Source organism: Mustela nivalis, assembly GCF_964662115.1.
Source record: "Mustela nivalis genome assembly, chromosome: X".
Lineage (NCBI taxonomy): Eukaryota > Metazoa > Chordata > Mammalia > Carnivora > Mustelidae > Mustela > Mustela nivalis.
Window position 1 is genome coordinate 69,532,459 of NC_139040.1, and position 23,244 is coordinate 69,555,702.

The 23,244-nt window shown below is 36.2% G+C and overlaps 1 protein-coding gene across 6 annotated transcripts in view; it reads right to left on the reverse strand.

Annotated features, from left to right (window-relative positions):
- The window catches only part of EDA (ectodysplasin A), a 509,608-nt gene that overhangs the window by 364,632 nt on the left and 121,732 nt on the right, over window positions 1-23,244 (reverse strand). The gene's annotated exons all lie outside the window — the stretch shown is intronic.

The following is a 23,244-nucleotide window of genomic DNA, read 5'->3' on the forward strand; positions in this document are numbered from 1 at the left end:
ATTTTGCCTTTTCTATCCTTTGTGTTATTGTTGCTACATATATATTTTACTTTTACACATAATATAAACCCCACAATGCACTGTTATTATTTTTACTTTAAACAGTCACTTATCTTTTAAGGGGATTTTTAAAATCTGAAAGTCTTAAATCTTAAATCTGAAAGTTTAAAATCTGAAATTCAGAACTTCTGACTGAAGTTCTTATATTCAGCATTTATGGCACCCTGTATTTCTTTGACAGTCTATACCTCCAGCTCTGGAGGAATGGTATAAATGGTATAAATGGTATAAATGTTTTTCCAGCAGAATAGGAAGATGATTAAATTAAAAACTCCAGAACTCTCCCAAAAAACTGACTATTTTGAACACAGCAGGAGGAAGTTCAAACCTCAGAGAACTATATAAAACAATGGAGATTTCAGTGGTGAGCCCTTCAGGAGGGGTTGGTTGCTTCATGATAACAAAGCCATGCATCAGCCAGAAGCTGAAGAGAGAGAACAAGGGAAAGATACAGGTAAGAAGAGGCCTCCCAGGGTCAGAATATATCTCAAATACTGGTTTCAAAACTACCCATGCAGGGGTGCCTTGATGGCACAGTTGGTTGGACATCTGACTCTTAGTTTTGGCTCAGGACATGATCTCAGCATTTTGACTGCCATATTGGGCTCCATACTCAGTATGGAGTCTGCTTGAGATTCTCTCTTCCTCTTCGTGCATCCTTCCCTCTCCTGGTCTCTCTCTCTCTCAAATAAATAAATAAGGGGTGTCTGGGTGGCTCAGTTAAACATCTGACTTTGGCTCAGCTCATGATCTCAGGATCCTGCAATTGAGCCCCACACTGGGCTTTCTAGTGGGGAGTCTGTCTCTCTCTCTCTCTCTGTCCCTCCCCTACTCTCTCATATAAATGAACAAAATCTTTAAAAATAAGCAGATAAATAAATATCCTAAACAAACAAAGAAACTACCCTGCAAAAGGGCCTGAATTTAATTGGATCGGATGGAAACTTATGCTCCAGGACATTGTGAAAAACAATAAAACAACCAGATAGCAATTAATGATGGTAATAGCTGATTGTACCAATAGAGACAGCCAACAGAGAGACCAAAGGAAGAGACAGTAAAATATGTTCTGCCAAAACCATTATCATACCAAGGTGACTATGCACACACCAATCCTGTACCCTCTGAGGAGATATCAAAGGCTGACACAGTGAGGGAAATAGATTTTAATGAACTAGTACAGCCAAGTTACAACACAAATCAACAAAAAACTGCAAAAAGCAGCCGGGAAGAGGGGACTATAATCCGTATTCATTGTTCTACAATAAATTATCTAAAATGTCTGGTTTTTAACAATAGCAAAAACCTACAAGATGTGCAAAGAAACAGTAAAGTATGATTCATACAGAGGGGGAAAAGTAGGCAATAGAAAAGGGTCTTTAAGTGGGTTCAGATATTGGATTAAGCAAATAAAATTTTCAAAGCAGATACTATGAGTGTGTTTTTAAGAAACTAAAGGAAACCATTGTTAAAGAAATAAAGGAAGCTATCATAACAGTGCTATATCATGGGGAATGGGCGAGATGGGTGGTGGGTATCAAAGAAGCCACTTGTGATGAGCACTGCGAGTTGTATATAGGTGATAAACCACTAAATTCTACTCCTGAAACCAATATTGCAATGTATGTTCACTAACTAAAATTTAAACTGGAAAAAAAAACCACAAAAAACCAATGTCACATCAAATACAGAATCTAAATAAATAGAATTTTTTAAACCCAAATAGAAATTATTGAGTTTAAAATTATAATAATTGAAGTGAAAAATTCAGTAGAGGAGTTACATATAGATTTTACAGGCAGAAGAATCAGTGAACTTGAAGAAAGACTAGCAAACTGTGCAACCCAATGAACAGAGAAAATGAACTGAACATCAGAGCAATGCAAAACGGTATTAAATAAGCCAACAAACATGTAAGAGAGTAATAGAATGAGCTAGGAAAAGGCAGAAAAATATTAGAAATAATAATGGCTGAAAAAATCCCCAAATTTGGTGAAAAACATTAACTTACACATACAGAAAGTTCAATAAACTCTAAATAAGATAAAGGTAAAAAATAATGAATACTGTTATGCTGAAAATAAATAAATTTAATTTTTAAAAAAAGGTAAAGAGATCCACACCCACACAGATAATAGCAAAAATGTCAAAACAGAGAAAGTTAAAATCCTGAAAGCAGCACGAGATAAACAACTCATCACACACAAGGGAACCCAATAAGATTAAGAGCTGAAGTACTATCAAAGTCAATGGTGGTTGAAAAGCAGTAGGATGATATTTTTAAAGTATTAAAAGAAAAAAAAATGTTAACCAGAATCTTCTATCCAGAAAAACGATCTTTCAAAAATGAAGGTAAAACAAAGACATTCTCAGAAAAACAAAGACTGGGAGAATATGTTGCTAGCAGATCTGACTGACAAGAAATGTTAAAAGAAGTTATTTAGGCTGAAATAAAGAGACACTGAAGATAATTTGATCCCCACAATAAAATCACACAACACTGGTAAAGGTAATTCCATACTTATAAAAGATACTCAAATGTATATTTTTCTTATTTCTTTTAATTTACTTATATGAAAATATATGTGTCTTATGAAATTGTTTGTCATATAACTTATAGAAATATAATAAGTTTGGCAATAGCAGCATGAAGGAGGTGGGTGAGAGCAAGCTGTATTGAAGTAAGGAAATGAAACCCAATAGTAACTTGAATCTATAGGAAAAACTGAAGCAAATCAGAACAGTAATAGAAAGAGTAACATGACAAACTATATAAAGATATACTTCTTTACTGTTATTCTCTCAGCTTCTTTAAAAATATAAACTGTAACATAATAAATATAAGATATTATTGGATTTGTCACATACAGATATATAACAACAATAGCACAAAATTAGGGAGGCAGGATAGAGCTATACATGGGTAAGGTGTCCATCTCTCACATGAATTAAGTTTGTAAAAATATGAACTAGAGTATAATAAACTAAATGTAATGGTAAACTCTAGAGCAAAAAGCAGTAAAGTAACTAATAATGTAGTGTAAAATAATAAAATTAAGCTATTATGCTAGAAAATGTTATTTTAATCAAAAGAAAGCATCAAAACACAAATAGAGGGAAAAAATGGACAAAATATAGAAAACCAAAAGTAAAGTGATAGATATAAATTCAACTACATCAAATAAGAACATTAAATATAATTTAAACAATCCAATCAAAAGCCAGAAATTATCATACTGTATTAAAAAACAAGATTCAATTATATACTGTCTATAGGACATATACATTATTTTTTAATTTATTTTTTAAGATTTATTTAAACTCAATTTAATGAACATACACTGCTTTATTAGTTTCAGAAATAGAATTTAGTCATTCATCAATTGCATGTAACGCCCAGTGCTCATTACATCAAGTGCCCTCCTAAATACTTGTCTCCCAATTACCCCATCCACCACCCACTTCCCCTCCAGCAACCTTCAGTTTGTTTCCTATACCAAAGAGTCTTTTATGGTTTGCCTCCCTCTCTGTTTTCATCTTTTTTTCCTTCCCTTCCCCTATGTTCATCTGTTTTGTTTCTTAAATTCCACATATTAGTGAAATTATATGCTATTTTGTCTTCCTCTGAGTGACTTATTTCACCTAGCATGATACCCTCTACTTCCATTCATGTTGTTGCAAATGGAAAGATTTCATTTTTTTGATGATTAAGTAATATTTCACTGTGTATCTATACTATATATTTATCCATTCATTTGTCAATGGACATCTGAGCTCTTTCCATATTTTGGCTACTGTGGACATTGCTTCTGTAAACACTGGGATGAATGTGCCCCTTTGAATCACTAAGTTTGTATCTTTTGGATAAATACCTAGTAGTGCAATTGCTGGGTCATAGGATGGCTTTAGTTTTAACTTTTTGACCTCCGCACTATTTTCCAGAACAGATCTACTAGTTTGCATTCCCTCCAAGAGTATAAGACGGATCCTCTTTCTCCAAATCCTCACCAACATCTGTTGTTTCCTGAGTTGTTAATTTTAGCCATTGGTGTGATTGGTGAGAGGTGATAGCTCACTGTGGTTTTAATTGAATTTCCCTGATGACAAGTGTTGGTGAGCATTTTTCCATCTGTCTGATGGCCACTTGTACTTCTTCTTTGGAAAAATATCTGTTCATGTCTACTGCCCATTATTTGACTAGATTTATTGGACTTGGGGATGTTGAGTTTGACATATACTTTAGATTCAATACATAAAGTGGTTTAAAATAGAAGAATGGAAAAAAGATATATCAGGCAAACAGCAAGTATAAGAAAGCTGGAGTGGCTATAATATCAAAAAATAGAATTTTAGAACGAAATATTTACTAAAGTGGGCACCAGGGTGGCTCAGTGGGTTAAAACCTCTGCCTTCAGGTCAGGTCATGATCTCAGGGTCCTGAGATGGAGCCCCCTGTCAGGCTCTCTGTTCAGAAGAGAGCCTTCTTCCCTTCCTCTCTCTCTGCCTGCCTCTCTGCCTACTTGTGATCTCTGTTAAATGAATAAATAAAGTTTTAAAAAATTACTAAAGAAAAACAGGGGCACTGTATAATGATAAAAAGGTCAACCCATCATGAAAACATAACAATCATAAACCATGTATTATCTATGTGTCTGTTTTTATGCCAGTACCATGCTGTCTTAGACCAGTGGAACAGAGTAGAGAGCCCAGATAAGGACCCTCAACTCTATGGGCAAATAATCTTTGACAAAACAGGAAAAAATATACAATGGAAAAAAGACAGTCTCTTCAATAAATGGTGCTGGGAAAACTGGACAGCTATATGTAGAATGAAACTTGACCATTCTCTTACACCGTACACAAAGATAAACTCAGAATGGATAAAAGACCTCAATGTGAGACAAGAATCCTAGAGGAGAACATAGGCAGTAACCTCTTCCATATCAGCCACAGCAACTTCTTTCAAGATATGTCTTCAAAGGCAAAGGAAACAAAAGCAAAAATGAACTTTTGGGACTTCATCAAAATCAAAAGCTTCTGCACAGCAAAGGAAACAGTCAAGAAAACAAAGAGGCAACCCACAGAATGGGAGAAGATATTTGCAAATGACAGTACAGACAAAAGGTTGATATCCAGGATCTATAATGAACTCCTCAAACTCAACACACACAAAACAGACAATCATATCAAAAAATGGGCAGAAGATATGAACAGACACTTCTCCAATCAAGACATACAAATGGCTATCAGACACATGAAAAAATGTTCATCCTCACTAGCCATCAGGGAGATTCAAATTAAATCCACATTGAGATACCACATTACACCAGTTAGAATGGCCAAAATTAGCAAGACAGGAAACAACATGTATTGGGGGGATGTAGAGAAAGGGGAACCCTCTTCCACTGTTGGTGGGAATGCAAGTTGGTGCAGCCTCTTTGGAGAACAGTGTGGAAATTCCTCAAGAAATTAAAAATAGAGCTTCCCTATGACCCTGCCATTGCACTCCTGGGTATTTACCCCAAAGAATGGATGTCGTGAAAAGAAGGGCCATACGTATCCTAATGTTTATAGCGGCAATGGCCACAGTCGCCAAACTGCGGAAAGAACCAAGATGCCCTTCAACAGATGAATGGATAAGGAAGATGTGGTCCATATACACTATGGAGTATTATGCCTCCATCAGAAAGGACAAATACCCAACTTTTGTAGCAACATGGACGGGACTGGAAGAGATTATGCTGAGTGAAATAAGTCAAGCAGAGAGAGTCAATTATGATATGGTTTCACTTATTTGTGGAGCATAACAAATAGCATGGAGGACATGGGGAGTTAGAGAGGAGAAGGGAGTTGAGGGAAATTGGAAGGGGGAGGTGAACCATGAGAGACTATGGACTCTGAAAAACAATCTGAAGGTTTTGAAGGGGTGGGGGGTGGGAGGTTGGGGTATCAGGTGGTGGGTATTATAGAGGGCACGGATTGCATAGAGCACTGGGTGTGGTGCAAAAATAATGAATACTGTTATGCTGAAAATAAAAAAAAATAAATTAAAAAAAATAATAAACCATGTATGTACCTAACAACAGAGCTCCAAAATACATGAAGCAAAATCTGACACAGTTGAAGGGGCAAACAGGCAACTCAACAATAATAGGCAATGCCAACAATATCCCACTTTCAGTAAGAACTAAAACAACTAGGCAGAAGATCAACAAATATACAGAAGACCTGAACAAAACTATAAATCAAATAGATTTAACAGACCTGAATAGAACTCCATCCCAAAATAGAATACAACCTCTTGTCAAATGTGCATGGAATGTCTTCAGGTTAGATGCTAGGCCATAAAACAAGCATCAATAAATTTAAAGACATTAATCATGCAAATAATCTTCTCTGACTACAGTAGAATGAAATTAGAAATCAGTAACAGAACTAAATTTGGGAAATTCACAAACATGCGGGAATTAAAGAAAACACTTTTAAATGATCAAAAGGTCAATGGAGAAATTACAGTGGAAATTAGAAAATATTTTGAGATGTATAAAAATGATGATATGACATATCAAACTTACGGGCTATAGCTAAACTAATATGTACAAAATTTATAGATGGGTCTATATTAAAAACAATCTCAAATCAATAACTTAAGACACTGGAAAAAGAAAAAACTAAACCCAAAGCAAGCATAAGAAAGGAAATAATAAAGATTAGAATGGAGATTACTCAAATATGAATAGAAAAATAATAGGGAAAAATCAATAAAACCAAAAGTTGATTATTTTTAAAGACCTAAAAAACTGAGAAACTTCTAGCTAGACTGACAAATCAAAACAGAGAGAATAATCAAATTAGTAGACTCAGGAAAGAAATAGGGGAAATCATTACTGACTTTACAGGAATAAAAAATAGAATGTCTAAATATTAAAACTTTGATATCTATAATGAAAAGAATACTGAATGGGATTAACAATAAATTAGATACTGAAGAAAAAGATCAGTAAACTTGAAGACTAAGCAATAGAAATTACCCCAAATGAAGCACCAAGAGCAAAATGACTAAAAATTTTTAAAATAAGTAGATAATTGGACTGCCAATAAGATATAGAAAAAAGTAATAAAAGCCAAAATTTTTCAATTTATTAAAAATGATAAGCCTGAAAATTTAAGGTCAACAAATCTCAAGCAGGATAAACAAAAAGAGAACCATACAAAAGTGTCCATAATGTGATTCCACTAAACTAGTCATAAAGAGAAAAATGCTAAAAGTGTTCAAATTAAAGCTATATTATATAGAAAAACAAAGGTAAGAATGATCACAGACATCAGAAACTATGCTAGTTAGAAGGCAGTAGAGTGACATCTCTAAAGTGGTGAAATAAAAATCTGTCAACCTGGAATTTTTTATCCAGTGAAGTTGTCTTTCAAAATTAAGCACTATATAAAGACTTTTTTCAGGCAAACAAAAGTGGAGATTTAATCATTAGCAGACCTAAACTATAAAAAAAAAATAAATGAAGCTCTTTAGGTAGAAGAAAAATTATTCCAGAAGCAAACTTTGATTTATAGAAAGGAATACAGGGTGCCACAAATGCTAAATGTAGACCTTCTGTCATTTAAAAAATCTCCTTAAAAGATAAATAACTGTTTAAAGTAAAAATAATAACAATGCTTTGTGGGGTTTATAGTAGGTGTAAAAGTAAAATGTACAGATGGCAACAATAGCACAAAGGATGGAAAAGGCAAAATAAAGTATATGGTTCTTACAGTATGTAAAATAGTGTAATATCACATTAAGGGGGGTTGTAATAAGAGCATCCTACTGCAACCACTAAAAACAAAGGTGTATAGCTAATAAGCCAATAATGGAGATAAAGTGAAATCATTCAAAAAAATTCTGTTACTCCAAAAGAAGGCAAGAATAGAGAGGAAAAATGAACTGAAGATGAAATGGAACAAATAGAATCCAAATACCAAAATGGTAGATTCAAATCCAAACATAATCATAACTGCATTAAATGAAAATCATATAAGCATTCAAATTGAAAGCCATATATTGTCAGACTGGATTTAAAAAAAGCACAAGCAAAAGTATTTACTGTTTATAAGAAACCAACTTAATATATAAATATACAGATACTTTACAAGTGAAAGAACAAATTCCAGTTCTGGCCAAAATAGAATAAGTCAACTATTAACTATCTCTTCTTCTAATAAACAACTAAAAATGATGGACAAAATTGAAAAAAACCAAGTACCTGAAGACTGAAAAGTAATCAAAGCCGGTAGACTGTGAAAGGGAGTTAAAACTTAGAGAAGGGGCCCATGACAAGGTGGGTGCTATATATATTTTTTCTCTTGCAGATTTTTCCTGAGGGTGGATCCCAGTGTCAGAGTTACACAACAACATAGTCACATGACTGGTGAAAATCTGAATAAAACCCCTGTATTACTAGGCAAAGTAACCATAATAGGGACTATTTGAGCCAAAGAGGAGGATGTCATTCTGTTCAGTTTTGTTTTGTTTTCCTGAGCAGAATTGCCCAGTCACAGAGGGGTATGGCAGTGATGGCTGAGTAAGCAACCAAATAGCCAAGGAATACTCTTTCTGTCCAGAGAAACTAGGAAAGGGGGTACCATGGGCTCAAGAGTAGGCTTGTGAAGGAAATTCTGTATATAAGAGAGCAAGAGAAAATAATCTCCTAATTCTGTGAATGAATCATAAAAGTCCTATGCTCATCCCTAAGTTCCACAGAAGCAGGGAAGACCCAAAAGATCATAACAAAGGGCATGAGGAATGCACTAAGATTTAAACTATGCCCAGGGAAGGTGGGTGGTTCAGGCAGTTGAGTATCTCATTCTTGGTTTTGGCTCATGTCATGATCTCAGGGTGGTAAAATCAAGCCCTGCATCAGGCTCCATGCTCAGTGGGGAGTCTGCCTGAGATTCTCTCTCTCTCTACCCCCCCTTCTCTGCTCCTCCCTCTGCTCATGCATTCTTTCTGTCCCTAAAATAAATAAATAAATCTTTAAAAAGTAAACTACTGGGGCACCTGGGTAGCTCAGTGGGTTAAAGCCTCTGCCTTTAGATCGGGTCATGATCCCAGAGTCCTGGAATCGAGCCCAGCATTGGGCTCTCTGCTCAGCGGGGAGCCTGCTTCCTCCTCTCTCTCTCTCTCTCTGCCTGCTTCTCTGCCTACTTGTGGTCTCTGTCTCTTACATAAATAAATAAAATCTTAAAAAGTAAACTACTACCCAGTGGTCAAACACCTGAATGGCACATGCAGAGAACAGAAATAAAACAGTAAACTAATGACTTGGAATTGAACTGAAATTAGAATCACTATCCACAGAAGGAAGGATTAAATTTGTGGTCTGACCCTAACTTGATTGAGTACCTTCTAAAAAAATTCTCTAGAGGATTATAGTGTGACATACAGTTTACATGACAGAACTTTCACAATGCCCAGGATACAATGCAAAATTCCTCAACATACACAGAACAAGGAAACTGTGACCAGTTCTCAAGGGAAAACCAATCAACATATTCTATACCCTATATGATTTAGATGTTGAATTATCAATGACTTAAAAGCAGGTTCTGGAAACCAAGAATGTCATGGACAGAATATAGAACCATATAGAAGATAGACCATCTATAGGAACAAGGACTTCACAGACAACATGATGTCAATAAAAATGTATCTTTCAATAATCACTCTTAACATGAAAGGCCTAAATGCTCCTGCAAAATGGCACAGGGTTGCAGATTGGATAAAACAACAGGTCATGTCCATATGTTGTCTACAAGAGACCCATTTGGAACCTAAGGATACATCCAGACTGAAAGTGAAGGGATGGAGAACCATCTTTCATGCCAATGGGCCTCAAAAAAAAAAAAAAAAAAAGCTGGGGTAGCGATTCTCAGATCAGGTAAATCAGATTTTAAACTAAAGACTGTAGTCAAAGATAAAGAAGGATACTACATCATTCTTTTTTTTTTAATTTATTTGACAGATAGAGAGTAGGCAGACAGGCAGCCAGAGAGAGAGAGGAGGAAGCAGGCTTCCTGCTGAGCAGAGAGCCTGATGCGGGGCTCGATCCCAGGACCCTGGAACCATGACCAGAGCCAAAGGCAGAGGCTTTAACCCACTGAGCCACCCAGGTGACCAATATTATATCATTCTTAAAGGGTCTATCCACCAAGAAGATCTAACAATTGTAAATATTTATGCCCCAAATATGGGAGCAGCCAACTACATAAGACAACTGTTAATCGAGATAAAAAGTCATATTGATATGAATACATTAATAGTAGGAAATCTTAACATACCACTTTCAGTAATAGACGGATGATCCAAGCAGAAAATCAATAAAGAAACAAGAGCATTGAATGACACATTGGACCAGATGGACCTCATAGATATATACAGAACATTCTACCCTAAAACAAGAGAATACTCATTCTTCTCAAGCACCCATGGAACTTCCTCCAGAATAGACCACATACTGGGTCACAGATCAGGGCTCAACTGATACCAAAAGACTGAGATTATTCCCTGCAAATTCTCAGACCACAATGCTTTGAAACTGGAACTCAACCACAAGAAAAAGTTTGGAAGGAATTCAAACACTTGAAAGCTAAAGACCACCCTGCTAAAGAATGCTAGGATTAATCAGGAAATCAAAGAACTTAAACAATTCATGGAAAGCAATGAGAATGAAGACACTTCATTCCAAAACCTATGGGATACGGCAAAGGTGGTCTTAAAGGGGAAATATGTAGCCATTCAAGCCTCCCTCTAAAAAATTGAAAAGTCCAGAATACACCAGCTCTCTTTACACCTTAAAGAACTGGAGAATCAACAACAAATTAACTCAACCCCACACACAAGAAGGGAAATAATCAAGATTAGGTCAGAGATTAATGAGATAGAAACAAGGGATACAGTAGAACACATCAATTAAACTAGAAGCTGGTTTTCTGAAAGAATCACTAAGATCAATATACCATTGCCCAAACTAATCCAAAAGAAAAGAGAAAGGACTCAAATTAATAAAATTATGAATGAAAAGGGAGAGGTCATGACTAACACCAAGGAAATAGAAACAATCATCAGAAATTATTATCAATAGTTATATACCAATAAGTTAAGCAACCTAGATGAAATGGATACATTCCTGGAAACCTATAAACTTCCAAAACTGAGTCAGGAAGAAACTGACAACCTGAATATACAATATCTAGTAACGATATTGAGGAAATGATCGAAAACCTCCCCCAAAATAAGAGCCCAGGACCTGAAGGATTTCCTAAAGAATTGTACTAAACATTCAAAGAAGAAATAAAACCTATTTCCCTGAAGTTGCTTCAAAAAACAAGCAGAAGGAAAACATCCAAACTCTTTTTATGAAGCCAGCATTACTCTGATCCCCAAATCAGGCAAAGATACCACCAAAAAGGAGAATTTCAGACCAATATCCTTGATGAATATGGCTGCTAAGATTCTCAACAAGATCCTAGCTAATAGGACCCAACAGTACATTAAAAAGATTATCCACCATGACCAGGTGGGATTTATCCATAGGATGCAGGGGTGGTTCAACATTTGCAAATCAATCAATTTGATAGAAAAAATCAATAAGAGAAGAGAGAAGAAACACATGGTCCTCTCAAAAAAGCATTTGACAAGATACAGCATCCTTTCCTGATTAAAACCCTTCAACATACAGGGATATAGGGAACATTCCTCAACTTCATAAAATCTATCTATGAAAAACCCACAGCGAATATGATCATCAATGGGGAAAAGCTGACAGCCTTCCCTTTGACATCAGGAACACGACAAGGATGCCCATTCTCACCACACTTGTTCAACATAGTATTAGAATTCCTAGCAACAGCAACCAGACAACAAAGAGAAATAAAAGGCATTTAAATTGGCAATGAAGAAGTCAAACTCTCTCTCTTCACAGATGACATGATACTTTATGTGGAAAACCCAAAAGACTCCACCCCCAAACTACGAGAACTCATACAGCAATTCAGTAATGTGGCAGGATTCACAGTCAATGTACAGAAATCTGTTGCTTTCTTATACATTAACAATGAAAAAATAGAAAGGGAAATTAGAGAATTGATTCCATTTACTATAGCACCAAGGACCATAACATACCTGGGAATAAACCTAACCAATGAGGTAAAGGATCTGTACTCAAGGAACTACAGAACACTCGAAAGAAATTGAAGAAGACCCAAAAAAAGGGAACAGCATTCCATGCTCATGGATCAGAAGAATAAACATTGTTAAAGAGTCTATACTGCCTAGAGCTACCTATACTTTCAATGCCATCCCAATCAAAATTCCACTGGTATTTTTCAAAGAGCTGGAACAAACAATCCTAAAATTTGTATGGAACAAGAAGAGACCCCAAATTACTAAGGAAATGTTGAAAAAGAAAAACAAAACTGGGGGCATCATGTTGCTTGATTTCAAGTGTTACTACAAAGCTCTGATCACCAAGACAGTATGGTACTGGCACAAAAACAGATACATAGACCAGTGGAACAGAGTAGAGAGCCCAGATATGGACCTGCAACTCTATGGTCAAACAATCTTCTACAAAGCAGGAAAAAATATACAGTGGAAAAAAGACAGTCTCTTTAATAAATGGAGCTGGGAAAATTGGACAGCTATGTATAGAAGAATGAAACTTGACCATTCTCTTACACCATACACAGAGATAAACTCGAAATGGATAAAAGACCTCAATGTAAGGTAGGAATCTACCAAAATCCTAGAGGAAATCATAGGTAGTAACCTCTTCGACATCGGCCATTTCAAGATGTGTCTCCAAAGGCAAAGGAAACAAAAGTGTAAATGAACTTTTGGGACTTCATCAAGATCAAAGCCTTCTGCAGAGCAAAGAAAATAGTCAACAAAACAAAGAGGCAACCCACGGAATGGGAGAAGGTATTTGCAAATGACACTACAGACAAAGGGCTGATATCCAAGATCTATAAAGAACTCCTCAAACTCAACACACACAAAACAGACAATCATGTCAAAAAATGGGCAGAAGACATGAACAGACACTTTTCCAAAGAAGACATACAAATTAACAAACACATGAAAAAATGTTCATCATCATTAGCCATCAGGGAGATACAAATCATCACATTGAGATACTACCTTATACCAGTTAGAAAGGCCAAAATTAACAAGACGGTAAACATCAAGTGTTGGAGAGGATGTGGAGAAAGGGGAACCCTCTTCCACTGTTGGTGGGAATGTAAGTTGGTGCAGTCACTTTGGAAAACAGTGTGGAGATTCCTTATGAAATTAAAAATAGACTTACCCCATGACCCTTCAATTGCACTACTGGGTATTTTACCCCAAAGACAGAGATGTAGTGAAAAGAAAGGTCACCTGTACCCCAGTGTTCATAGCAGCAATGATCACAGTCACCAAACTGTGGAAAGAACCAAGATGCCCTTCAACGGACAAATGGATAAAGAAGATATGGTCCATATATACAATGGAGTATTATGCCTCCATCAGAAAGGATGAATACCCAACTTTTGTATCAACATGGACGGGACTAGAAGATATTATGCTGAGTGAAATAAGTGAAGCAGAGAGAGTCAATTATCATATGGCTTCATTTACTTGTGGAGCATAAGTAATAACATGGAAGACATTGGGAGCTGGAGAGGAGAAGTGAGTTGGGGGAAATTGGAGGCAGAGACAAACCATGAGAGACTATAGTCTTTGAGAAACAAACTGAGGGTTTTGAAGGGAAGGGGGTCGGGGGTGAGCCTGGTGGTGGGTATTATGGAGGACACATATTGCATGGAACACTGGATGTGGTATATAAACAATGGATTTTGGAACACTGAAAAAAAAATTAAATTAAAAAATTTTTTGGGACGCCTGGGTGGCTCAGTTGGTTGGGCGGCTGCCTTCAGCTCAGGTCATGATCCCAGCATCATGGGATCGAGTCCCACATCGGGCTCCTTGCTCCGCAGGGATCCTGCTTCTACCTCTGACTCTGCCTGCCACTCTGTCTGCCTGTGCTCACTCGCGCTTGCTCTCTCTCTGACAAATAAATAAATAAAATCTTTAAAAAAAAATTTTTTTTAAAAGCCGCTTGTGGCAAATAGATCCTAAGAAGACCTCCAAATGATTTCTTGCCTCATGGTAGCCATAGCTTAATGGAACCTTCTCCCCCTTGAATGCAGGCAGTATCTGTGACTTGCAGTAGATTATAACAAAGGTGATGGGATATCACTCCAGTGATTAGATTATAGTACATGATAAAGTTGATGAGATACCACTTCAGTGATTATGCCATACTGTATTAGACTTTGTCTCAGCAGACTACAAAGAGAGATTTTTTTGCTGGCCTTGGAGATGTAAGATATTATATTGAAGCTACCTATGGAGAAGGTCATGTGGGAGGGAACTATAAGCTGCGAGGAACTGAATTCTGCCAACAACCATGTAAGCTTGGAAGAAGACCCCAAGCTCCAGATGAGAATGTAGCTCAGGTGACACTCTGATTACAGTCTTGAGAGACACTGAGAAACTAGGCGATGGCCAGACTCCTGACCCACAAAGACTGAGAGGTAACAAATGTGTGTTGTTTTAAGCTGCTAAACATGTGGCAATTTGTTATGCAGCAATAGAAAATGAACACACAACTATCAGAATTATGCTTTATGATGTAAGCATGTTAAATGAATGAAAAGATAGTAATTTCAGCAGAAAAAAATAAACTATAAAAATATAAATTTTAGAAATAAATACAAAATCTCTATTTTAAAAACATAACTTGATGGGCTCACAATATAATGTAAATGACATAATAAATAGTAAAATTTGAGAGATCAACAGAATTTATCAAGTAATAGTAACAGAGGAAAAGTATTGAAAAAATATTAACATACTTGTGAAACAACATCAAGCTTTCTAACATTCTTGTCACTGGAGTCATAGGAGAAAGAAATGATCATATAAAATATATTTTAGGAAATAATGATTAGAAACTTCTCAAATTTGGCAAAGCCATGCTTGTAAGATTCAGGAGGTTCAGGTAACTCCAAACATAATAAACTCAAAGAAAACGATGCCTAGGTACATCATAACTAAAGTGTGAAAGTCAAAGATTTTTTAAAATATTGTAATCATAGGAGAAGAATCAATGAAACAAGATGGGATTGGGAGGGAGACAAACCATAAGTGACTCTTAATCTCACAAAACAAACAGAGGGTTGCTGGGGGGAGAAGGTTTGGGAGAAGGGGGTGGGATTATGGACATTGGGGAGGGTATGTGCTTTGGTGAGTGCTGTGAAGTGTGTAAACCTGGTGATTCACAGACCTGTACCCCTGGGGATAAAAATATATGTTTATAAAAAATTAAAAATTTAAAAAAAAAACTAAAAAAAATATTGTAATCAGATTTTTAAAATTAAACACTGTATATAGCGGAACAAAGATTCAAAGAACCATGGATTTCTCAAACAAAACAAAACAACCATAGGGGTCAGAAAAACAGTAGAAAAGCAAATTTAACGTGCTGAACAAACAGAACTATAAACCAAGACTTCTATATATAATGAAATAATCTTCAGAAATAAATGTGAAATGAAGATATTTTGAGATGAAGGAAAACTATGAGAATACATTGCCAGCTGATCTTCTCTGGGTGGCTCAGTCAAATAGTATGTATCTGGCAAATATTAAAAATTATATTCAAGTTCTATAAAATCTGTATGACTTTTAGAAGCAAAACTCATGATGTGATATGTGGAATTTTCAATGTATGTAGGTAATACATGTATCACTGATATAAGTGGAAGAGCGTAAACAGATCCATACAATTGTAAGGTGTCTATATTATGCTTGATGTAGTACAATATTAACTCAAAGCAGACAATGCAGGGTACCTGGGTGGCTTAGCTGGTTAAGAGTCTACTTTCAGCTCAAATCGGGTTCCTGGAGTCCCTGGATCAAGCCCCACATTAGGCACCCTGCTCAGCAGGTAATCTCCTTCTCCCCCTGCTCCTCCTCCTACTCATGTCCTCTCTTTCTGTCTCTCAAATAAAAAAAAAAATAAATTTTTCTTAAAGAAATAGACAATGTGGGGGGTACCTGGGTGGCTCAGTGGGTTAAGCCTCTGCCTTTGGCTCATGATCTCAAGGTCTTGAGATCGAGCCTGGCATCAGGCTCTCTGCTCAGCAGGGAGCCTGCTTCTCCCTCTCTCTTTCTGCCTGCTCTTCTGCCTACTTGTGATCTCTCCCTCTGTTAAAGAAGTAAATAAAATCTTAAAAAAAAAAAAAAAAGTAGACAATGTGGGATGCCTGGATGGCTCAGCTGGTTAAGTGTCTGCCTTCAGCTAGGGTCATGATCCTAAGATTCCCTAGGGTCCTGGGATGGAGTCCTGCATCGGGATCCTAGCTCAGTGGAGAGCCTGCTTCTCCCTCTGCCTACCATTCCCCCTGCTTGTGTGCGCTCTCTCTCTCCCTCTCTCCCTCTCTCTCTCTCTCTGACAAATAAGTAAATAAATAAATTTAAAAGTAGAAATGTAATATTATGTGACCTGTCATCCACAGTGCAAGCATCAACATACAAATATGACATATAGCAAAACACCAATAGATAAATAAAAATGGACTACTGAAAACACTAATATTCCAAAAGAAAGCAAGAATGGAAAACAAAAGAATAATAGTACAATCAGAAAACAAATAATAAAATGGTAGAATCCAGCCATAGTAATAATCACATTGAATGTAAGCTGTCAAAAGATACCTAATAAAAGACGACTGTCACACTGGTTTAGAAGAACCTACATGTTGTCTATAAGAAATCCACTTTAAATATAAAGACATATAATTCAAATAAAGCTGAAGTAGCTATATTAAAAAAGGACAAAGCAGACTTCACAAAAAGGACTATTACCAGGAATAAATAGGGACATTACACAGTTATAAAAGGATCAATTCACAAAAAAGTCATAATAATCCTGAATATGCAAGCTGTTAGCAACAGAGTTTCAGGATACATGAAGCAAAAAGTGATAAAACTGAAAAGGAGAAATAGGAAAATCGATAACTATAGTTGGGGAATTTATCACTCTTTTCTTGGCAATCAATAAAACAAGTAGACAGAAAATCGGTAAGGATGTAGAACCACACAACTCTATTAACCAACTCTACCTAATTGACATTTATAGAACACTCCACTCAACAAGAGCAAAATGTATAATATTTACAAGTGCACAAGGAATAGTCACCAAGTTAGACCATATTCTGGTTCATAAAACAAACCCCCAAAATGTTTTAAATTGTGGTTTTAAAAAAAACAAAACAAAACACTAAGATAATAAGACCTAGAGAGCTTCACAGTTAGCTGATCATCCTTGCTGGAAATAGCAGGTCAGTATGGATGAAGTTCTATAGTGAGGGGTATGCAGACAGGAGATTATATTTGAAGAAAGAGTGAGCACAAAGACTTGACTTCCTTTGGGCGCCTGGGTGGCTCAGTGGGTTAAGCCGCTGCCTTCGGCTCAGGTCATGATCTCAGAGTCCTGGGATCGAGTCCCGCATCGGGCTCTCTGCTCAGCAGAGAGCCTGCTTCCCTCTCTCTCTCTCTGCCTGCCTCTCCATCTACTTGTGATTTCTCTCTGTCAAATAAATAAATAAAATCTTTAAAAAAAAAAAAAAAAGACTTGACTTCCTTTAAATTAAAATACTTTTTTCCTCATGTTCATATAAATGCATATCAAAGACAAGAACAAGCATTCTCCTTACATTTGAAGATTTTTCATTTTTAATGTTGTCTTTTTGCTAATTAATACTATTAATTTGATTGCCTAAATGACTCCCGAATGCTGAGGAAGTTTCTACATGGTTTTTGTTTAAATTTTCATTTAAATTCTAGTTAACATACAGTGAATATTAGTTTCAACACCTACATACAACACCCAGTGCTCATCAAGACAAATGAGTTCTTAATATCCATCACCTGTTTAACCACTTCTGCAAACACGAGGTTTTTTTCCTCTATAGTTAAGAGTATGTTTCTTGGTTTGGCTCTCTTTCTTCCTCTATGGTCATTTGTTTTGTTTCTTAAATTCCACAGATGAGTAAAATTATATGGTTTTGGTCTTTCTTTAACTGACTTATTTCACTTAGCATAATACTCTCTAGCTCTATCGATGTCATTGCAAATGACAAGATTTCATTCTTTTCTGTGGCTGAGTAAATAGTTCACTGCATACATATAACACACCTCCTTTATCCATAACTCTATGCCCATCAGTTTCACAATTTAGATAAAATGGACCAATTCCTAAAAACAAAAAAACAAAAACAAAACTCCAGAAACTATTAAAGCTCAATAAAGAAGAAATAGAAAAGCCAAATAGCTACACATCTATCTTAAATTTTTTGTTGTTTTGGGGGGCCTGGGTGGCTCAGTCATAAGTGTCTGACTTTGGCTCAGGTCATGATCCCAAGATCTTGGGATTGAGCCCCACATCAGGCCAGCTCCTCCCAACTTGTGCTCTCTCTCCCTATCTCTCTCTCTCATTCAAATAAAAGCTTTAAAAAATATATTGTTGTCATTGTTTAAAACCTTTTAACAAGAAAAACTTTAAGCCCGGATGGCTTCATTGTTGAATTCTAACAAACACTTAAGGAAGAAATAATACCAATCTCACACAAATATCCAGGAAATAAAGAGGAAAAACATCCCAACTCATTTTATATGAAGCTATTATTACCTTGATAACCAATGCCAAACAAAACGTTACAAGAAAGGAAACTATAGACCAATATCACCTATGAACATAGATGCAAAAACTTCAATAAAATATTAAAAAAATAATCAACATAATTCACCATATAAACAGAATAAAGAAGGAAAAGCAGATGATCCTTCATAGGAACAAAAAAAATCATTTGATAAATTTCAGCATCTATTCTTGAAAAAAATGTTAAGTAAACTAGTGTTAAAAAGGAGACAGCAGGCCTCAATGGAGCCACATATGCTAAACCCCACCAAGACTTAATACCTAACCTAATTGCAACTTCTCCTAGATATATGACTTTTGACTATCCAACCTGTAATTTCCTGGTCAGCACTAGGAGGTAATCTACTGACTGGATTCTCCTTAGGGAGGGTGACCTTGCCCAAGAAAATGTATTCTTTGCTAATAATTTCTTTTTATTCACTCTCTTCCTTTAAAAAAAAAACTTTCCTTTTCTGAAACTTGATGGAGCTCCTTTATATTTGGTAGATGTGATGCTGTCCAATTAGTGAATTGTTGAATGGAGCCAATTTGATCTTTACATTTACTCAGTTGAATTTTTGTTATTTACTAATAAGGGGGAAAAAAACCTCTTCAATCTGATAAAGAGCATCAATTAAGAATCTAGAGCTAAGAAGATATTTTTTTAAATATTTATTTATTTGTTTTAGAGAGAGAAAGAAAGAGAGAGAATAAGTGGGAGGGGCAAAGGGAGAGGGAGAGAGAATCTCAAGCAGGATCTGCACTGAATGTGGAGCCTCATGCAGGGCTTGATCTCACAACCCTGAGATCACAACATGAACCGAAACCAAGAGTTGGTTTCCTAACCTGAACCACCCAGGTGCCCCAAGAGCTAACAAAATACTTAATGGTGAGAGATTTAATAAATCCCCCCTTAGATCAAGAGAAAAACAAGGATATACATTCTTATCATTTCAATTCAACAACTAGAGCAGTGCTTAGTGGAAATTTATGGCATTAAATGCTTACATTAGAAAACACAAAAGGGGGGCCCCTGGGTGGCTCAGTGGGTTAAGCCGCTGCCTTCGGCTCAGGTCATGATTTCAGGGTCCTGGGATTGAGTCCCGCATCAGGCTCTCTGCTCAGCGGGGAGCCTGCTTCCCTCTCTCTCTCTGCCTGCCTCTCTGCCTACTTGTGATCTCTCTCCGTCAAATAAATAAATAAAATCTTAAAAAAAAAATACAAAAGATCTTAATTGAATAGTCTAAGCATCCAACTTAATAAACTAGACCAAAAAAAAATAGCAAATGAAGTTCAAAGTAAGAAAAATGAAATAATAAGAACAGAAATCAAATCTTTTAGTTGACACACAATATTACATTACTTTCAGGTGTGTACAACATAGTGATTCCACAAGTCTATACATTATGCTATGTTCACCAAAAGGAGAGTTACCCTCTATCACCCTACAATGCTATTACAATACCATTGACTATATTCTCTATGTTATAATTTTTAACCCCATGACCTATTCATTTCATAACTTTAAGTCGTATCTCCCAATCCTCTTCAACCATTTTGCCATGTTCTGACCTCCTCTCCTCTGGCAACCATCAGCTTGTTTATGTGTCTGTTTCTGCCTTTTCTTTGTTCATTGTTTTTTTTTGGGTTTTTTTTTGTTTGTTTTTTTGTTTTTTACATTCCACAATAGGTGAAATCATATAGAATTTTTCTTTCTCTGACTTATTTCACTTAGCATAATATCCTCTAGGTCCATTCATGTTGTTACACATTGCAAGATCTCATTCATTTTATGGCTGATAGTATTTCATTGTATACATATATTACATCTTTTCCCCCCATTTATTATTATATTTGGACCTTTAAAAAAGATATACCATCAGAGGTCCTGGGGTGGCTCAGTTGGCTGAGCATCCAGCACCTTGTTTCACCTCAGGTTATGATTTTTTTAATTAAATTTATTTATTTTCAGCCTAACAGTATTTGTTATTTTTTCACCACACCCAGTGCTCCATGCAATCCGTGCCCTCTATAATACCCACCACCTGGTACCCCAACCTCCCAACCCCCTGCCACTTCAAACCCCTCAGATTGTTTTTCAGAGTCCATAGTCTCTCATAATTCACCTCTCCTTCCAATTTACCCCAACTCCCTTCTCCTCTCTAACACCCCATGTCTTCCATGCTATTTGTTATGCTCCACAAATAAGTGAAACCATATGATAATTGACTCTCTCTGCTTGACTTACTTCACTCAGCATAATCTCTTCCAGTCCCGTCCATGTTGCTACAAAAGTTGGATATTCATCCTTTCTGAATCAGGCTATGATTTCATGGGTCGTGGGATTGAGCCCCATGTCAGGTTCAGTGGTTGGTGGGAAGTCTGCTTTAGATTCTCTCCCTCTGCCCCTCTCCCCACTCACACACTCTCTTTCTCTCTAAAATAAAAATAATCTTTTTTTTTTAAAAAGAAACATATATGTTCAGATATACCACTATTCTAGTGGGAAAAATCTAGTTTTGGGGAAGCATACATGTCACAAACTATCCTTCTTCTAGTCTTTATTAAGAGTTTATCAAAAAGTGGGCTCTGTGGGATGCCTGGGTAGCTCAGTCAGTGAAGAGTCGGCCTTTGGCTTAGGTCATGATCCCAGGATCCTGGCATTGAGGCCTGCATCCTGCTTCCTGGTCCGCCAGGGGGCCTGCTTCTTCCTCTCCCTCTGCCTGCCATTCCCCCTGCTTGTTCTCTCTCTACCTCTTTAAAATAAATAAACACAATCTTTTTTTTAAGAAGTAGGCTCTGACCTATGATATCCTGAGTCTTGAGGTTTGAATGTTTTGATTACTATAGAATAATTTCAAGTGGAAAACTTAATTACCAACTGTTTTCCTTCTGGAATGGGCTAAATGTTTTGAAGTTAAACAGTTCACTACAAGAATATTCAATTTCTTAAGCTTTGCGACCTATTCAGTCTTTAGAAAATGTGATAAAAAAGTAATTTTCTGGGGGTGCCTGGGTGGCTCAGTGGGTTAAAAGTAATTTTCTGTGCAATAAGGATGAACTTAACATACTAAATATTAATTATAACAAAAGTAGTATACATAATGTATATGTCCAATGTTCACTTTAATGACCACTTCATAAGCTAGTAACTATTCTTAACTCCATAACACAACTCTTGGCATTTGACATTGATTAAAATTTAAAAAAGGGTAAGTGAATAAATACCTACCTATATATGATTATGTTTTCAAGAAGCACTCTTTGTGGAAGTACACAGGAAAAGGAACCTTCAGTAAGCTGTTGATAGGAACTGGGAGGTTTATGGCTATGGCTTTGGAAAGCACCCCAGTGAGTCGTAGGAAGGCATTTATGAGTAGATTGTGCAGCATCAAAGGATAACTAACTAAAAGACATGGGCATTTTCTCAATTAACTTAAATTCTAAGACTTTCAGTAGTTGAGGAATAGAAATAAGACCCATAGAAAAGAACCATCTTCACAATGGCTTAAAAAGGTGACTATGTCATTTGGCTCATGATGCTAAATGTTCCAAAAGCCTTTGGTGGTATGATATGGACAAGAAAAGTATTAATAAACCAACCACATAACACCATTAAAACTCAAAAAACACTTATTTTTTTTTAAAGTTTTTATTTAAATTCCAGTTACTTAACATACAGTATAATATTAGTTTCAGGTATACAATACACTGTTTCAATACTTACATACAACACTCAGTGCTCATCACAAGTGCAGTACTTAATCCCCATCACCTATTTAATCCATCTCCCCACTCACCTCTCCTCTTGTAACCACCACTTTTTTTCTCCATAACTAATAGTCTGTCTCTTGGTTTTCCTCTCTTTTGTTCTCCCTATGTTCATTTGTTTTATTCTTAAATTCCCCATTGAGTGAAATCATAGGGTATTTGTCATTCTCTGACTTATTCTGCTTAGCATAATACTCTCTAGCTCCATCCCTGTCATTGCAAATGGCAAGACCTCTTTCTTGTTATGGCTGAATAATATTCCTGCGTGTGTGTGTAAAAAACTGCTAGAACTGATAAACAAATCCAGTAAAGCAGCAGCATAGAAAATCAACATACAGAAATCTGTTGCATTTTAACCCACCAATAATGAAGCAGCAAAAAGAGAAATCAAGGAATCAATGTCATTTACAATTGCACCGAAAACCATAAGTACCTAGAACTAAACTAAAGAGGTTAAAGACCTATACTCTGAAAATTATAGAACACTGATGAAAGAAACTGAAGTTGACACAAAGAAATAAAAAAAACATTCTGTGTTTATTGACTAGAACAAATTTTGTTAAAATGTCTATATTTCCAAAAGCAATCTACACATTTAATGCAATTCCTATCAAAA